Raw genomic sequence first — 18,256 nt, 5'->3', positions numbered from 1 at the left:
ACAGAACAATGATCTATTACAAGGATCATAACTTCCCCACCAACATCCTAGGGGAGTCGAAAAAGCTTTATAGAATTTTGCTGTTCTGCTCGAAGCATGGAATTTGTCTTCAAACACGCCTACTTTTGCTAGTGTCCTCAAGGCGACTGAAACACTTAGTTCAGCTTACAAAATTCTTCACGAAGTGGAGAGGGTGAAAAGTTCTTCTCTCCCCCGGTCATATGAGACCTTGGGTCATCCAATGGAAGTGATTGGCTGCAGACTTAGAACGCTTTATTTAAACAAATTGGTTTCAGTGGGCTTACTCTTGAGTATGGCAAATGCTCAGCATCATCCTAAATATTTCTGTATTTTTGTTTCTTACACAGTGCTTTTTGCCAGAACATGGCTTCAAGGAAGTTTGCATCAAAACAAAGCAAATCAATAGAAATCGCAGGAGGGAGACTTAATGCTAAAAAATGGTAAAATAATATGAAACATGGCCTCCAAACATGGAATTTTGAAGATTTAAATCTTTAAACATTTGCATTGCTTCTCCAGATCTCCAAAAAAAGCATAATGGGTGATTTTATACATTTATTGTAACTTAGGAGATATCCAGTACCTTTGGACCATCACGTTTCATACCATTTTATTATTTATTTTAATATTGAACATTCCCTTCCCACTCCCGATTTCTTTTTAATTCTTATGTCTTCCTGTATTTCTAAACGTGCATCATATAACTTCAACTGCAATCCCTTCTGACATATGATTCAGCAACAGCTTCCAGGTTTCCTCCGTAAACCTATTGCCTATAGATTTCCTGCAGCACATGACCGGATCAGATTATTTTGATCTACATTAGTAGAACGCTCTCTGGTTTGGTTGGGGATAAGTAATAATAAAAAAATCACCTTGCCAACAAAGGTCCATATAGTTAAAGCTATGGTTTTCCCAGTAGTGATGTATGGAAGTGAGAGCTGGACCATAAAGAAGGCTGATCGCTGAAGAATGGATGCTTTTGAATTCTGGTGCTGGAGGAGACTCTTGAGAGTCCCATGGACTGCAAGAAGATCAGACCTCTCCATTCTGAAGGAAATCAACCCTGAGTGCTCACTGAAAGGACAGATCCTGAAGCTGAGGCTCCAAGACTTTGGCCACCTCATGAGAAGAGAAGACTCCCTGGAAAAGACCCTGATGTTGGGAAAGATGGAGGGCACAAGGAGAAGGGGACGACAGAGGATGAGATGGTGGGGCAGTGTTCTCGAAGCTACCAGCATGAGTTTGACCAAACTGGGGGAGGCAGTGGAAGACAGGAGGGCCTGGCATGCTCTGGTGCAGGGGGTCACGAAGAGGCGGACATGACTAAACGACAACAACAACAACAATTTTTTAAAAAAGAGAACAGATAAGTGAGGGAAGATTGTGGAGCGGCCTGTAAGGAAGCCTAACAAAGTTCTGATTTTCCCCCATGGTGACTATGTTGATTCTTTTTTTTGAAATAGGTAAAGGTAAAGGGACCCCTGACCATTAGGTCCAGTCGTGACTGACTCTGGGGTTGTGGTGCTCATCTCGCTTTACTGGTCGAGGGAGCCGGCGTACAGCTTCTGGGTCATGTGGCCAGCATGACTAAGCCGCTCCTGGAGAACCAGAGCAGTGCACGGAAACGTCTTTTACCTTCCCGCCGGAGCGGTACCTATTTATCTACTTGCACTTTGATGTGCTTTTGAACTGCTAGGTTGGCAGGAGCAGGGACCGAGCAACGGGAGCTCACCCCATTGCGGGGATTCGAACCGCCAACCTTCTGATGAGCAAGTCCTAGGCTCTGTGGTTTAACCCACAGCGCCACCTGCGTCCCGTATTTTGAAATATGGACCATCAAATTCTTAAAAAGTAAAAAAATAAATCTCTCTCTTTGTGTGTGCCACTGCTTTGCTGGTGCTTTATGAAAGTGCTTAGACTGCCTGTTGGATAACGCAAGGCTGCCGCAGATTGTCAGTTGCTGAGAATCAGGTCCTGGGCATCTGTGAAAACAGCATCAGGCGCGCCCTTGGCTTGAACCGCCGACATCAGGAAAGTGCACAGGGTGCCCACGTTCGTTACCAGGTTTCCTGCCCGCCGCATCTTCTTAGGTCAATCTCCGTTTTGATTGGTCCTTCTAATGAGCGAGAGAGCAGGTTCCAGGGAGCAACAGGTGAGGAAGAAGGAAGGAGCAAGCCTGGTGTAAGATCAAGGTAAAATAAACACAAGCAAGGCAAACAAACCCATCATCAGAGCTATAATAAAAAATAATCAAAAAGCCTGCCATTAAAGAGAGACATGCTAATTAAAAATATAATAACCCCAATCGTCGCACCGGAGGCTTATTTAAATTTGTGCAAGTGCAGGATTTCATTTTCTCTGCTCAAATTAGCAGCAAAAGGCAGAACTAGTTTCACCCTGTAGCTAATAATAATAATAATAATAATAATAATAATAATTTACTTGTACCCTACCTTTTTCTGATGGGACTCAAGGTCGCTTATAGATAAAAAATAATAACCATGAAAACATAGAAAAACAAAGCAATCATTAAAAAGCAGTTAAACGTCAATAAGGAAAACTATATAGATATATAAAATTTATTAAAACCATACAAATGCAATTAAAATAGCATGGCACTGTCCCTTTCATTAAAAGCAGCCAGTTCCCCAAAGCCAGTTGGAATAACAACGTCTTCACCTGCAGGCAGGACAGCATATTTGGTTTCACAATTACCCTCTGTTTTCAGAGTAATAATAATAATAATAATTATTATTATTATTATTCCAGTTATACTCCAGAAGACCTCCTTCCTTGCACTAATAGCATCCATGATAAAAAGGGTCCATAAATATTGGGAAGCAAATAAAGTAAAATAGGTACGTAGGGAGCTGCATAATACAGAATCAGAGCATTGGTCCACATCAGGCTTAGTATTCCCTGCACTGACTGGCAGGTGCTCTCCAGGGTTTCAGGCGGGGACATCTCTCTGTCGGCAGCTCTGTTCGACCGAGCCTTTGAAACCGCCTCCGACGTGCTTAATGACCTGAGCCTTTGATAAGGCTCCAAGCACATTCTTCAATCAGCAGAGTTCCCAGCACAGGGAAGGATTAGACAGTATGAGCTACATTTTAAAGCGTTTTATTTTCTAGCTACGCAGAACAGAAAAGACATCCTCTCTCTATGGAAGCAGAGAGCAACTGAACAAAGGAACAAAGGAAACAGGAAACCACTAACGTCACATCCCGTCTCCTTTCCCATGAGACTCCAAGAGTATAGAATCCCAGGAATGTAAACAGAGTCCTATGACTCCATGCAGCTGCTCAGTGAGAAACAGAAACTAACATCCTCACCCCTACCCAAAGTTGTTCCCAGGGATCGAACCCAAGACCTTCCGCACGATACTGTGCGACTGAACCGGTTGCGCTTCCTGAAGCCTGCCTTTGCCCTCAGGTTGGCACTCCCTGCCTTTGTCTTCAGAGACGCTGCCTTCATAAGACTAGGCCAGTCTCTCAGACTAGAAGTTGCAGGGGGGGTTGGACTAGATGACCCTCGGTGTCCCTTCCAGATCTACAAGTCTATGCAGGGGTGTCGACTTGAATAAAATATTGCGGGGGGGTGGGGGTGGGCAGGTATACCTTGCCCTCCATAGTCGATCTGATGATGTTGCATATACACAGCGACGGATTTACGTATAAGCTAAACAAGCTCTAGCTTAGGGCCCAGCTCTCTTGCGGGCCCCAAAAAAAATTAAAGGGAAAAAACACACCTGGATGTACATTTCCAAAATATAAGATAAAAACAAATAAAATAAAACCTACATGCAGCAACAGTGTTTTCTGTTGTGTGGGCTCCTAGGATGTAAGTCATGGGCCCCGCCTGCTAGCCTGCTCCCTCAAATATCACCGGTTTGCTCCTTTCTATATATAGGGTGCCTACATTCTGCTATTTATAATTATTAGTAGTTTGCATCATATATTTACACCTGTTATTATTTCATGTTATAGCAAGTTTCTAGAGACTAGATGATGAGTCTTTGTAAATTGTGTTTCTAGAGGAACTTTTGTTATTGCCAAATGCCAGTGTGCTTGCATTATTAAGTTTGTTATGAATAAAAAAAAACATGATAAGTTAGAGCTTAATAATTATTTCACTGTTAATATACCGTATTTTTCACTCTATAAGATGCACCAGACCACAAGACACACCTAGTTTTTGGAGGAGGAAAACAAGGAAAAATATATTCTGAATCTCAGAAGCCAGAACAGCAAGAGGGATCGCTGCGCAGTGAAAGCAGCAATCCCTCTTGCTGTTCTAGCTTCTGGGATAGCTGCGCAGCCTGCATTCGCTCCATAAGACACACACACATTTCCCCTTACTTTTTAGGAGGGAAAAAGTGAGTCTTATAGAGCAAAAAATACGGTACTTCTTAATTGTATTTCACTATTAATATACTTCTTCTTAACTGTATTTCAGTTCAACAATTACTTTGATAAAATACATATTTTGTTATGTGCAAATGGCTTGAGATACCTATGAGGTCAATTAATTACCATATAGCATATATTCAACACAAAAACCAGCATCAATTTGTTGTTGACAAAGGACAGCTGGACATATAAAGGGCCCCATTACCTTCAGGAGCTGAGGGCCTCATCAAACCTAAATCCGGACCTGCATATACATACCATTTAAATGGCAACGCCAATCAACTTTGCCTTATTGGGGGGGGGGGCAAAGGGACCTACTGGGCAGGAGGAGGGTACAACTTTGAACGACAGCTGACTTTTTTCGCCCACGCTGCATTTACGTGCTTGAGATGAGCATTTTTAGACTCCCTGCTCTCTGCCTTTGTCTCTGGGGAGAACTGCTCTTTTGATTTCATCTGCATACAATTTCCAGCATGCGATTAAAACTGAGACCCGTTAGGTTGGGAATAGCATACCCTTAATTAGTGGAGAACACCGCTTCTCTCCTTCCTGTTTACCCAGGAGGAGTTTGCAAGCTCCTCGTGAAAACCAGGTTGTGTTGGTTCCTGGGACAATGCATTAAGATGAATAAATATTAATTTTGTGGGAGGTTGCCCTCCCCTTCCCCGCTTGCTTAAAATGGAAACAATTAACTCTCTTAATTAATCAGATTAGACCTTCAAAAGCTATTTCCCTTTTAAGAGCTTTGTTTCTGTTTTACCAGCAATTAGCGCTGATGACTTGAGTGAATGCCCATCCTTGGAAATTTTTTTAAAGGGGTTGGCGGGTGGTAGGGAGTGGGGGGGGGGCGGATGGCAGGAAATGCTATTGTGTGTTTAATGGAGCCGTAATATGGATTAGCTAATCAAGTGTGAAGTGTCTGCTTGCCCTCTATTCGGTAATTATTTGAAAGCTTTTGGAAAACCATGCCAAATCTCTTGACTTTTTCCACCAGTCTTTCCATGGGGGGGGTGGTGGTATGTGTGTCGAGAACAACTGTGCTGGTCCCGGGGGTTAAACAAGAGGCAAGGTCCAAGTCCAGTCCGTGGTCGATGAAGCAATATGAAGGCAGTCCGTAAAAGTCGAATCTGGGTGCAGGGCAGGGTTCAGGCAGGAACTGACAACCACCAACATTGCTCCTGCAACCTGGGACTGGGCTGGCTTGCTTTTATCTGCCCCGAGGCATAGGGCGGCCCCGATCCTCTGGTGACTTGCCTCTCCTGGCCTGGAGGCGAACACTCCTCCTGCGGGAACTTAGTTCCCACCGCCTCTCTGCCCTGAGTCTCTGCAGCTCAGGAGAGGCTGGAGGGTTACCAGACCCAGAGGCAACCTCAGCTTCCTCTGACGGGGCTGAGAGTGGAGCACCTGCAGGCAATGGGTCCTCCATCACCTCAGGAGCCAGAGCAGACTCAGCTGGTGCCTGCACCTGAGGATCCAGCACAGGTGAGGACCCTTCAGGCTCATGCCCAGGATTCCTCAGGTTCATCTTCTGAATCCGAACCCCAGGCCATCACACCGCCACCTCCTGGATTCCCTGTGCAGGTCTGGCCCTGCTGTTGGGCAGAGCAAGACGTGCCACCTCTGGCTGCAAAATTTATGGGTATCGTTCCAAGAGTAGTAAATTTGCCATTTGCTGCATGCATTCTTCTGTTTTTTCCTGCCTGCATCAAACTGAGAAAAGATGTCACAGAAATGAGAAATTTGGCACTGTGTGGAATGTTTTCATAATCCGAATTTAAGGCTTTGTTGTGAGTTTCCCACACTGTTTCACTGTTCTCTTCGTGCATCTCTTCCCTTTATGTAACCCTAGGGATGGTCACTTTGGTGATCCCAACCAATCAGAGAACAATAGGTACCAGCGACAGTGTCTATGCTCTACATCCACTGCCAGAGACACAACAATTTGGGGTACCAGCTGAGGCACAGGTACGCAGGGTGCTGTTGTGCTCATGTCAGTTTACAGAGTTCATGGAGCACTTGTTTGTTTTTTAAAACAAGCAAGCAAGAAAACAAACAAACACTCAAAAGTTGCAATACAGCTTTATCCACCGCCATATTATCATAGAATGATCACGGCAATCCTGAAAGACCTACATTCCTTTAAACAGGAATAAAATGGCTTGCAGCTCACGAGTGTGCTGATAGAGATAGCAGCAACGATGACCAAAATGGGGCCGCCATAATGTGGGAAGGCCAGGAATCTTGCCTCCGTTGCTGAATGTACCCTTTCCCACAGCACCCATTCATAGAAACATAGAATTGTAAGACTGGAAGGGATCTCTGAGGGTCATCTAGTCTAACCCCTGCAATGCAGCTAAATAATCCCCAACAGGTGGCCATCCAACCTCGCCAAGCAAGGGGAGTCCACCACCTTCTGAGGGAGTCGGTTCCATAGCTGAACGGTTCTCACCCTCGTGAAAGCTCTTTGTTGTGTTCAGTCAGAATTGTGGGACGTAATCCACTTGGAGCAGTCAAGTACAACATTCCTTGTTTTCCTAGAGTGGACATGCAAGGGATGTTTGGTCCATCCATCCAGTCGAAAACTTCCTGTTCCTCCTGGCTGCAGCATCCTTACTTTGCATGTGACTAAAGATGGGCATGACCTAACCTGTCCAGGTAACAAAAGGATGAGTCACACAGCACACCTCTCTCCTTTTGACTTCTTCGTTTGACCAACTTTCAGCTAGGACTGCTTTGCTAGCTCTCAGCTAGCAGAAGCACTGGGATTATTCCTATTTGTAACTAAGTCTGCCTTCAGGAATCCAACTGTGAACGGATGTAAGTAAACTTCTTTTATTGACTTTGAATAAGATTGTGGCGTCTTTATTCTTTTAAGAGGGATTTAAAGGGAACTTGCCAGGAACTATACAATTCAGTCTGAGACAGGCTGAATTGTATAATAGTGAGAGGCTCACACGAGCCTGCAACCAGCTGTCTGCTGTGCATGTAAAAGGGGAATGTATTAATATCCTTCCTAACTTGCGCTAGCACCTTCCGTAAACTCTGCTAAGTAAAGGAAGGTGCTAGCGCAAGTTAGGAAGGATATTAATAAACAATATATCCTCTCCTGCCATCCTGGACATTCCCGCAGGAATGGACTTCCTTGTCATTTGAATCCATTGGTTTGGGTGCTTCAGATCTTCGAAGACAGCTGTCATATGGTCATGCGGTTAAGGCAGCACCGTTTGCTTTTGCTATGAATTGCCAGTTGGAAATAGTCATGGAAAACAGAACGTGTGTCATTTAATCTCTCACACACTCCATGAACCCTGATAGGCTGGGATTCCTTCCACTGAACAGGATGACTCGCTTTTATGTCTCAATGGCAGAATCATCCTGCCTTGGGGGTGCCATGGGAGAAGCACATACAGCTTCTTGCTGTCTATTGCAACTCCATTTTACTGCTACTCTTGCTGTTAACATCAGGCAGTCCCCCTTGTTATACTGTTTTAATTTTTTAAAAAAATTAATTTTAAATATGTTTCCACCCTCCAGAACAGACTGTCACAATACGTCTGAATACATTGATTAGAAACACAAAGAAAACCAGGGAGAAGCACAATATACGTCTGTCATACGAACATCCTATTACTATATTGAAAGAAAACAAGAAGATAAATTGTAAATGATATTGAAGTTTAATAAAGCTATTCATTTTCGCAGCTTGAACACTCTTTCTGACGTTTAGTCACATTTTGCATCTTTCCCCCCGACTGATACAAAAACACAGTCTGTTTATTTTCCCTTTCTCTATGTTTGACACTGAAGCAGGTTCCCAGCTACTTTCTTATACTGTTTTCACAGGAGTCAGGGGTCTTACTCCTTAGGCCACCACCAGGGCCCATTCTCCAGCGCATTTTCCTTTCAATTTCCTTATTGCAGAAAGTCCACTTTGGGGGGTGAAGCAGGTTTCTTGCACAAGACATCCCATCCAATTATAATTGTGCAACCTGAATTTGCCCGTATGAAAGAGCTCATAGTTTCAGACTATAAATAGGCATGCGCTCCTACAAAGGAATCGTCCTTAACCTGGTTCTCTTTGGAACCCCCTATTCTCCCCTCCCAGCAATGACAAACCTAGACAGCATCTTAAAAAGCAGAGACATCACCTTGCCAACAAAGGTCCGTATAGTTCAAGCTATGGTTTTCCCAGTAGTGATGTATGGAAGTGAGAGCTGGACCATAAAGAAGGCTGATCGCCGAAGAATTGACGCTTTTGAATTACGGTGCTGGAGGAGACTCTTGAGAGTTCCATGGACTGCAAGAAGATCAAACCTATCCATTCTGAAGGAAATCAGCCCTGAGTGCTCACTGGAAGGACAGATCGTGAAGCTGAGGCTCCAATATTTGGCCACCTCATGAGAAGAGAAGACTCCCTGGAAAAGACCCTGATGTTGGGAAAGATGGAGGGCACAAGGAGAAGGGGACGACAGAGGATGAGATGGTGGGACAGTGTTCTCGAAGCTACCAGCATGAGTTTGACCAAACTGCAGGAGGCAGTGGAAGACAGGAGTGCCTGGCGTGCTCTGGTCCAGGGGGTCACAAAGAGGCGGACACGACTAAACAACAACATTCTCCCCTTCCACTAAACTGAGTTCGAGGGAAGTAATTCAGCAGAAATAGCTACCTCCCAGAAGAAGCTGATGGGAAGGAAGTTGGACCAGGACGTTGACTCACACAGAGAGGCAATGCAGTACCCACCTCTTCAGAACCCACCTCTGGGGCTCAAAGGAGCCTTAAAATGGGTCCATTTGTTGAAACAGGGTGGGTGGGGTGTTAGGGGAGGGTTCGTACCTCTGCTGGGGGACATGTCATGCTCCTTTTGGGGTAATTTGATCACCTTTCTTCCCCAGCCTGCACTCAGCTCTCACCTGTGGCTCCTAGAAGCTGTTGGCATGCCAGGTGAGGGTAGTCAATGGGTCTCAAACCTTTGGCGAGTTAGGGACTTTCTCTGCATAGGAAGACAGGCTCTGAAGGATTGAGCAGACAAGACCAAGAGTGGGACTAACAGTCAAGAAGGCGGTTTCTGCCCATGCTGTAGCAGAAACGAGGGACAGATGGAGCTTGTCAATCTGGAAAGGGCGCTCATTTAGGAGAAGGAAACTCTGGTCCTAAACCTCTGCTGTCTTGAGGGATATCTTCAGGAGAAGGAAAAACTAAGGAGTAAACTATGTGGGAAGGTTGTGGGTAGCAGGAGAGGATATATTGATTAAATATTATCCTTCCTAACCCATGCTAGTGAGTTTATTCATACAGCAGAGTTGTTTAGTCATTTAGTCATGTCCAACTCTTCGTGACTCCATGGACCAGAGCACGCCAGGCACTCTTGTCTTCCACCGCCTCCTGCAGTTTGGTCAAACTCATGTTTGTAGCTACAACAGAGTATATCCCCCCTTTTACACAGCAGGAAGCTAGTTGCAGATTCGTTAGAATCTCCTAAGTTCTATTATTCCTGGTAAGACCCCTTCGATTCCCTCCTAAAGAATAAAGATACAACAGTCTTGTTCATAACTAACATTGACAAGTTTACTCACATTCAGTTCACAGTTGGATCCCTGAAGGTAGGCTTTAGCTTAGAGTTACAGAAGAGGGTTTGAGTTCATCCCATATGAGAACTCATCCCACGTGCTGCTGGCTGAGAGCCAGCAGTGCAGTCCAAGACGAGAAAAGGCATCGAAAGAGAGAAAGCATTTAAAAGAGAGAAATGGCTGCGTGACTGGACCTTTTGTGGGGTCTGGAAGGGTCATGCCCACCTACCTGGTCACATGTAAAGGAAGGATGCTCCAGACCAGGTGTAACAGGAAGTTCTACTGGCTGGACCAACATCCCCCTGCATGTCCACTCTAGGCAAACAGGAAATGTTGTACTTGACTGCTTATGTTACATCCCACAAACCATACACAAATTCGGAGTGGAGTCTCTAAGTCTGTTGGATGGTGCTTTGTATGACTCCTTCCGGCAGCTCCTGCAGCCGAGCTGGTGCCAAACATCTTGCTCTGCTTTCCTTTGGACCGCATGAATGAGGCCAGGTGTGTTTGTGTGTGTGTGTGTGTGTGTGTGTGTTTGTCCGGACAGCCCAGGACCTCCATACATACTGCCCAGGCTGGTGCCCTGTGGACATCAGTGCTGCAACCATAGTGTCAGAGGACTGCCATCGGAACAGGGGAGGGAGGCAGGGGGGCCGTTGGGATACAGAGAGCCTCCGAAACTCCTGAGGAGCAGTTCCTCTTCCAGCGGTGGGAAAAGCCACACCTCCAGTGGAGAAGAGAGGGAAGGGGCCAGCCATGTGAGGGAAAGGCGTGAGGATGCTGCTAAGAGCCCCAGCGCCTCACCTCGCCAGGCTGGCCAGGAGGGACGCACGCCACTTCCATCGCCCAGCTAGCGCAGAGGGGTGAAATGCAAGGAGGGGAGGAGGAGGCTTGGGGTGCCGAAGTTCTTACTTTGGGGGAGAAGCCGGAAGGGGCCACTCCCGTATTCTGCAAGTGACTAAGTCGGACATGAACTTTGTAGATCTGCACGGTAAATAGTTTGCACAATAAAACCTGTAAAAGTCAGGTCGGAGTCCTGCCTGGTTACTCACGAGCAACCAGCAGCAGCATCTGACACATAGCAGTTTGACTTCACCCCTGGAGGCACACTCCATTGTCTCTCTCGACAGACGGATGTCCACAACAAGCGTTGAAACACACTAGCAGTGCTCTCACGGTGTGTTAGCTATGCTCCAGCACACGATTTGGGAATTACTAGTCTTTGGAAAAAGGGATAATTTCTTCCAGGCACTGCAGGCAAACAACCTCTGTCACTTGCTGCCTCCTCTCGCTCCCTTCTTCCTTCCCCCATGGTGCTTCACAATGCCAGAGCCTCTGTCAAAGGGCTGCTGGGGGTTATTATATACATCTCACCTTTCTCACACTGCAGAATCTGTTTCCAGTGTGCGTATGTGTGTGTTTCTCTCCTGTGCCATTGCATGTGTTGCCCCGAGCATAATCTCATTTCCTTCGCCGCTGTAGGTCTCCTGCAAAGGAGCCATTAATGGGATGAATAAAGGAGGCCTTGGGCCTGCAGGATGTGAGTGGAAACCATAAGTTAATTGATTCATACAGTGCAGAGTTAAATGATGGAACCTGCTGCCACAGGAGGCAGGGATGGCCACCAATGAGGATCTGGCTGGCAATTGTGGGAACAGGATGCTGGACTAGATGGGCTATTGGCCTCTGCTTATGTTCTAATGCTCCCAATGTAATGGAATGCTCTCCCCAGGGAAGTTCACCTGGTGCCTTCATTATACACCTTGAGGCGCCAGGCAAAAAACGTTCCTTTTTAACCAGGCCTTTGGTTGGCCTGATGGACATCCTTTTAAAATGTGGCTCTTTTTTTTGGTGGGGGGGCGTATTATTGGGTTATTTTTCTTATTTTGGTTTTATATATTGTGATCTTTTCTGTGAACGACCCTGAGACCTCTGGGTATAGGACGGTATATAAATTCAGTCAATCAATCATCGCTGTAATAATCTTTCTGATTCTGGTACCACCTTGTTATATATGCATTCATGAAAGTGTGGATTATAAATACTTTGGTAAAGAAGACTGGAATGATTCCCTTCCTACACGTCCTTTGTCCCTCTTCCCTTTGAAGGAGACCTTCCTTTCCTCTTCCCCTGCTCCCTCTCCCAATGACATATTTATCTCCCAGCCACTTTTACTCAGCATGCAAGCAGGAGGTGGGACTAGATGGGGGTTCATCCCAAGTCCAACTCTATAATTCGATGAATTGGTGGTGCTGGAATTGGGCCAACCAAAAGGCTACAGGACACAGGTAGGAAGCAAACCAGTGGCTGTGGCTTTGATGCCTATTCAACAGTGGCCTGAGTCTCGCTGTTGTTTTCCGATCCATTCTTTGAGAAACTCTGCTTTAGTAGAAGCAGTAATGCACAATACAGATATACGGTATCAACAATAAAGCTTAATGAATATATGTATAGATGTAATAAAATATACGTCTCACCCCGCCACCCCGAATTTTGCAAAATGTGTTTTATGAGCGTAGGAGTTCCCATCTAACAGTCTCCATTCTAATGAGATCTTTCGCGGCAGAGTTAAGGCTGGAATCATGAAAATGAAGTGAGAGCAGGGAGAAAGCTTTTGAATTGCCGCTGGCTCGCTCCATCACTCGAGAACACTCCTGCCTTAAATTGACAGCTGTTCGGTCCACCTTAATGGCTCTGCTGCAACACCTTGTAACGAGGAAAATGTAACTTCCTGCACTTTATCTGAAGTGCGAACATTATGCCAGAAGCATGAAAAAGTCCTTGAGATCTGTGGCCAGAGACAGCCACTTTGCCATCACTTCCATGTGAGAGAACATCTTTCTTTCTTTCTTTCTTTCTTTCTTTCTTTCTTTCTTTCTTTCTTTCTCTCTCTCTCTCTCTCTCTCTCTCTCTCTCTCTCTCTCTCTCTTTCTTTCTCATGACTAACAGACAGCAGAAACTAAAATGGTTCTTCTTTTGAGCTGGATCAGAAGTCCAGTGATGGACCTCAGTGTTTGGTTGATGGGGGCAGAGATGCTCCTTCAGGTATGCAGGCCATTTAAGGTTTTAAAGGCCAGCGCCAACGCTTTGAATCATGCTCGGAAACGTACTGGGAGTGAACATAGTTGAGCACTGCCTGGTTGCCTTTACAGAGCCAGCTGTACAATAGTCTAGAGAGATGAGCATTTATTGTTCACTTGATGCACAGTATTCCCACTGAAAGCTCATTTCCCCACATGTTTATGCATTATACTTCCCTAATAGAATGCATTTTCACCTGTTATTTTCACTAACGTAATGCTTTTTTTAATATATACTTTACCTTAGCATATGAATTTTCGCAAGCACTGCCTAGCTGGAGGATTGCATTGCAAAAATTTGGAGTGAATTTTGAAGGGTGGCTGTGTTTTGGTTTGCATATTGCTCTGGAAACTGCAGATTAGGTAGAGTTGCTTTTCAATGCAAACTGAATTGAATTCCACACCCCCCCCCAATCCCTAGGCATTTGTGGGTGTCCTTTCTTTCATTTTACAAAACATCTCCCCAGCATTCTGAGCAATGCAGCCTTCCTGTTAGGCTCTCTCCTCGGCTCAATTTTTACCTTTCCTCTATTTATTTATCTACTTCATTTCTATCCCACCTGATTCTCCCCTTCCACATTTAATTGTCACAACAGCCCTGTGAGGTAGGTTAGGCTGAGAGGCAGTGACTGGAACCCAAAGCCACATCCAGAAATCTTCATGGCTGAGTCGGGATTTGAACCCAAGTCTCCCAAGTCCTAATCCCACACTCTAACCATTCCACCACACTCCTGGGTTCCTGGGCTAAATATTTGACCTTTGTGGTCAGAGCAACCTCTAACCAACCTTTTCAAAGCAACCAAACATAATCCAAAATTGTAGGGCAGTTTCATGTCTCCACCACATTCCTCTTTGGGGATATTCACATTGCAGATTTAAACTGATTCAACAGCCATTGCTTCTCTGTGTTTTGCAATGTAGACAGTCCCTCTGGTACTGAATTCTGGGAGGTAAGAAGCTGTTCTCTCAACCACCAAAAACAATTTGCTTCCAAGCATCTGGTAGGTATCTTTGCCGGCCTGTGCGCCACCAGACATATGCCGTGACAACTGTTTCTCTGCACGAAGTTGTTGTGAAGGATGGCTCCCACCTGAAACAGTGTGTGAATTCGGCTTGGCAGCGAGACAGCTGGAATCCTGGAGGGGCAGATAACAGATGAAGAGAAGTCATCCACCTGCCTCTGTTAATTTGCCTAGAGGAATTTTTTCTCGATCGCACGGTAAAATATGCACACTTCTACCTATGAAAACAATTGCTTATATTAATTCAATAGTTCTCAACCTTTCATCTACTACTGCCTGATGGAGATGGATCCAGGGTTAAATCCATAAATTAAAATGTAAACCTCCTGTCCCACGTGTGTTGGAGAAATATGAGAGCAAACAGGCTGTGAAGGCCTTTTAACAGAGTAAAAGCACTTGCACACTTTTGCAGCTTAAAGGAAGCTAGGCATGAGGCAATTACACCTTTTTATCCTTGTTTATTTGCTGTCTGCTAACCTTCCCTGAATTCTGGTGCTGGAGGAGACTCTTGAGAGTCCCATGGACTGCAAGAAGATCAAAACTCTCCATTCTTAAGAAAAACAGCCCTGAGTGCTCACTGGAAGGACAGATCCTGAAGCTGAGGCTCCAGTACTTTGGCCACCTCATGAGATGAGAAGACTCCCTGGAAAAGACCCTGATGCTGGGAAAGATGGAGGGCACAAGGAGAAGGGGACGACAGAGGACGAGATGGTTGGGCAGTGTTCTCGAAGCTACCAACATGAGTTTGACCAAACTGCGGGAGGCAGTGGAAGACAGGAGTGCCTGGCGTGCTCTGGTCCAGGGGGTCCCAAAGAGTCGGACACGACTAAATGACTAAACAACAACAACCTTCCCTTCTTTGTCCACGTTGCTAAGAATGAACCACACATTTTAGTAAGATAAGCAAAAAAGGCTGCAAATACCTCAATGTGGTATGCAGGTAAAAATACTTCTTAGTTACAAATTAGAAAATTAGAAAATGGAGTCTGTGAAGCCCATGCATCTATGTCTGCTCACATTGCTAGCTTGAAAGAAGAGAGAGAGAGAGCTCAGACAGATCAGAAGTACATAAGATTATCTCCCTTGTTAGAAATCACCACCAAAGCCCCTTCTATATTGATTCAGGAGCTCTATGATGTGCAGCCCCTCATGTGCCTGTCTGGCAATCATGCATTGGTGATTTTGTCTGGAAACGCCGACCAAGAATACAACGGTATTACCAAATCTGCACAAACTCGCAGCAAACAAAGGGGAGATGTCAAAAACCAGCATCCCAGGCAAGGCGACTGAGATGGAGGGATGGAGATGGAGGGGAAAGATGGAAGAGGAGGTGTTGGTTCTAGAATCCCTAAGTGTCATGTTGACAGTGCCGGACTAGGACTGAGGAGATCCATGTTTCATTTAATCCCCACTGACTCAGCCATGGATCTCACTAGAGTGAGCTTAAATGGTTCCATACTATTATCCCTTATTTTTGCTATCCTTTCCCTATAAGAAGACCTATTCACCATGACTCCTGCATTGCAGGAGGTTGGACTATATGACGGTTGGGTTTACCTACCAACTCTACCATGGCTCTAAGTATTCTTCACCTCTTTGCTCATCAATTCTTCTCCCTCCCTCCATTGCTGCACAATTTCTCTCCCCCCCCCTTGATTTTTAGCTTCATTCTCTCTTTCCCCCCTCCGCCCCCCCCCCCCAGATTCCTTCCCTCTCCTCCTGTTTCAAGTCTTCAATAATAACACAGAGCGAAACCTTCCTCCTACGGGGCTCTAATCCGCCATAAGGCTCTTAACCCAGACACCATGAAGAAGATCCTTGAAGCTCGGAGAAACGGTATGCTGTTTTCATCCTGGATTTACCTAAACATGCTTAACTGGATAAAAGTCTCCAAAAAACAAAGCAGGCTTAAGGTTTAAGCTTCTTGCTCGCCCTACAAGGAAATGTCCAGGGGTTTCTTCTTCTCCATTTTTTCCAGGGGAAAATGGGATATAGAAATGCAGACGTCATCCCTCTTGGGCTGTGTAAGTGGGGAGCTGAACAGGTCTAAGTCATACTGGATTTAGCATCAGATCCCACTGTTTGGGTCAACTGGACTGGATGAAATCTGTCATGGTGGAAACGAGGGTGGGGAATGGTGGAGGCTGTCAATTCTCCCTGTGTCCTTCAGCAGATTGCATTCGCAAACCGAGTTAGGCTCCAAGCCAAAGTAAAATTAAATGCAATTACCAAGCTAACAAACTAATATATGCTAACTATGGAGCCTCCAAGTCCAGAGGGAGCAAAATGAAATAATGCTTATTTTTTTAAAAATATATATATTCTGAGGATATACAAGAAAGAAGGGCAGAGGCTGGAGTTGAGCAGAAAACTCTCCGTAGAGAACTTTCACCCTTCAAACCAGGGTGATGAAGCTGTCTCAGCAAATTCTGGGGAGCAGGAGGGCCAAACTTGGGCAGGAAAACTGGCCCAAAATATCTCCCCATCTCCCACTAGGAAGGTGAAATGGGTGGGGCTTTCCAGGCTAGCCCTAGCTGTTCTCTTCATGTGCTTCTGGTGAGCTTCTCAGGTGAATCTTGTCTGCCATGGATGGATTTTGGACTAGATGGACATCTAGGTTTGGGCAGGGCTGTGGCTCAGTTGCAGGCGGGAGGTCCCAAATTCAAGTCCTGGCATCTCCAGGCAGGACTGAGAACATCCCATGCCTGGAACCCTGCGGAGTCACTGGGCCCGATGGCCTGACTCAGTAGAAAGCAGCTTCCTATGTTCAACAGATGTGTGAACTGATGCAACAACAGGGCTTGCTTTTCAATCTGATATTCTCCTCTGTCCAGTGTGGAAACTGGTTATGTTCTACCTCCATTGCAGAGTCATTATATGATACGATATGATACAATACGATAATCTTTATTGTCATTGTCCCATATAGAACAACGAAATTGAAAAAATCTACAAGCAGGGTGTCAAAAACCAACAAGCCTGCTATCCCAGCCTGGTTAACCCCCCAAAAACTCTGATACCCCATAATTAAATACAATATACTCCCATAGAGACTACCTTAAAGGTAAAGGTAAAGGGACCCCTGACCATTAGGTCCAGTTGTGACCGACTCTGGGGTTGCGGCGCTCATCTCGCTTTATTGGCCGAGGGAGCTGGCGTACAGCTTCCGGGTCATGTGGCCAGCATGACTAAGCCGCTTCTGGCGAACCAGAGCAGCACACGGAAACACCGTTTACCTTCCCGCCAGAGCGGTACCTATTTATTTACTTACACTTTGATGTGCTTTCAAACTGCTAGGTTGGCAGGAGCAGGGACCGAGCAACGGGAGCTCAACCCATCTCAGAGATTCGAACCGCCGACCTTCTGATCAGCAAGTCCTAAACTGTTTCTCAGGCTAGTCCTAGTCTTTATAACCCTGTACCTTCTTCCACTGAATACCAGTTGAGGAGTGTTGCTGATGTAGTTAGGTTCTCCTACCTGCCAACGGCAGAGCATATGCCCACGCTGCCCAGGGCGGGCGCGCTCCCAAGGGGGGGTGGCATTGAGGGTGCCCTCCCAGGCGCAGGATAGCCGCTTGGGTGCCCGGAGCAGCATGCGTGTCCTGCAGCCAGGGACGGAGTGAGCCACCCATGGGGGTGGAGCAAGCTGTCCATAGTGGACATTCGGCACGCCGCCCCCTGCAACTCCCAAGCCTTCCCCAAGCTGTCAAAATGAAGGGGGGCAGGGGGAATGCTGCTGGCGAAGCGGTGCAGCTCCCCCCTTACCCCGAAGGCTCGGGGTAGGCTTGTGAGTCGCGGGTGGGTGGCGTGCCGAATGCCACCCCCCTCAGTGAGAGCACCCACTGCCCTCCTTCCTATGCCCCTGCTACCTCCTTCCCACTGGGGCATCTGGTTGGCCACTGTGCGAACAGGATACTGAGCTAGATGGGCCATTGGCCTGATCCAACAAGATCTTCCCACATTCTTAGGAGAGGAGATCAAATGTGTTGTAGTGATTAGTGTTAAGTTGTGGGTGAACATATCAGACGACACAGCGATTCTTCACACAGCTCTTGTTTATTCACAGGCCAGAACAGAACAGAACTGAAGAGCTCAGCCAGCCTGCTTATATAGAGCTCCACTACAACACAACTGTAACACTTTCTGTAACTTATC

The 18,256-nt window shown here is 46.0% G+C and overlaps 2 long non-coding RNA genes across 2 annotated transcripts in view; both read left to right on the top strand.

The window, feature by feature from the left end:
* The window catches only part of LOC308478187, a 353,980-nt gene that overhangs the window by 131,652 nt on the left and 204,072 nt on the right, over positions 1-18,256 (top strand). The window lies entirely within an intron of this gene.
* Positions 7,117-8,141, top strand: LOC308478185. The gene is made up of 2 exons (XR_013986892.1): positions 7,117-7,250; positions 7,968-8,141. It is a non-coding gene; the product is annotated as an uncharacterized lncRNA (long non-coding RNA).

The sequence above is a fragment of the Podarcis pityusensis genome (assembly GCF_964106645.2).
Source record: "Podarcis pityusensis genome assembly, chromosome: 5".
Classification (NCBI taxonomy): domain Eukaryota; kingdom Metazoa; phylum Chordata; class Lepidosauria; order Squamata; family Lacertidae; genus Podarcis; species Podarcis pityusensis.
Note: the sequence above shows the minus strand (reverse complement) of the source record. Positions and strands in the feature narration are given on the sequence as shown.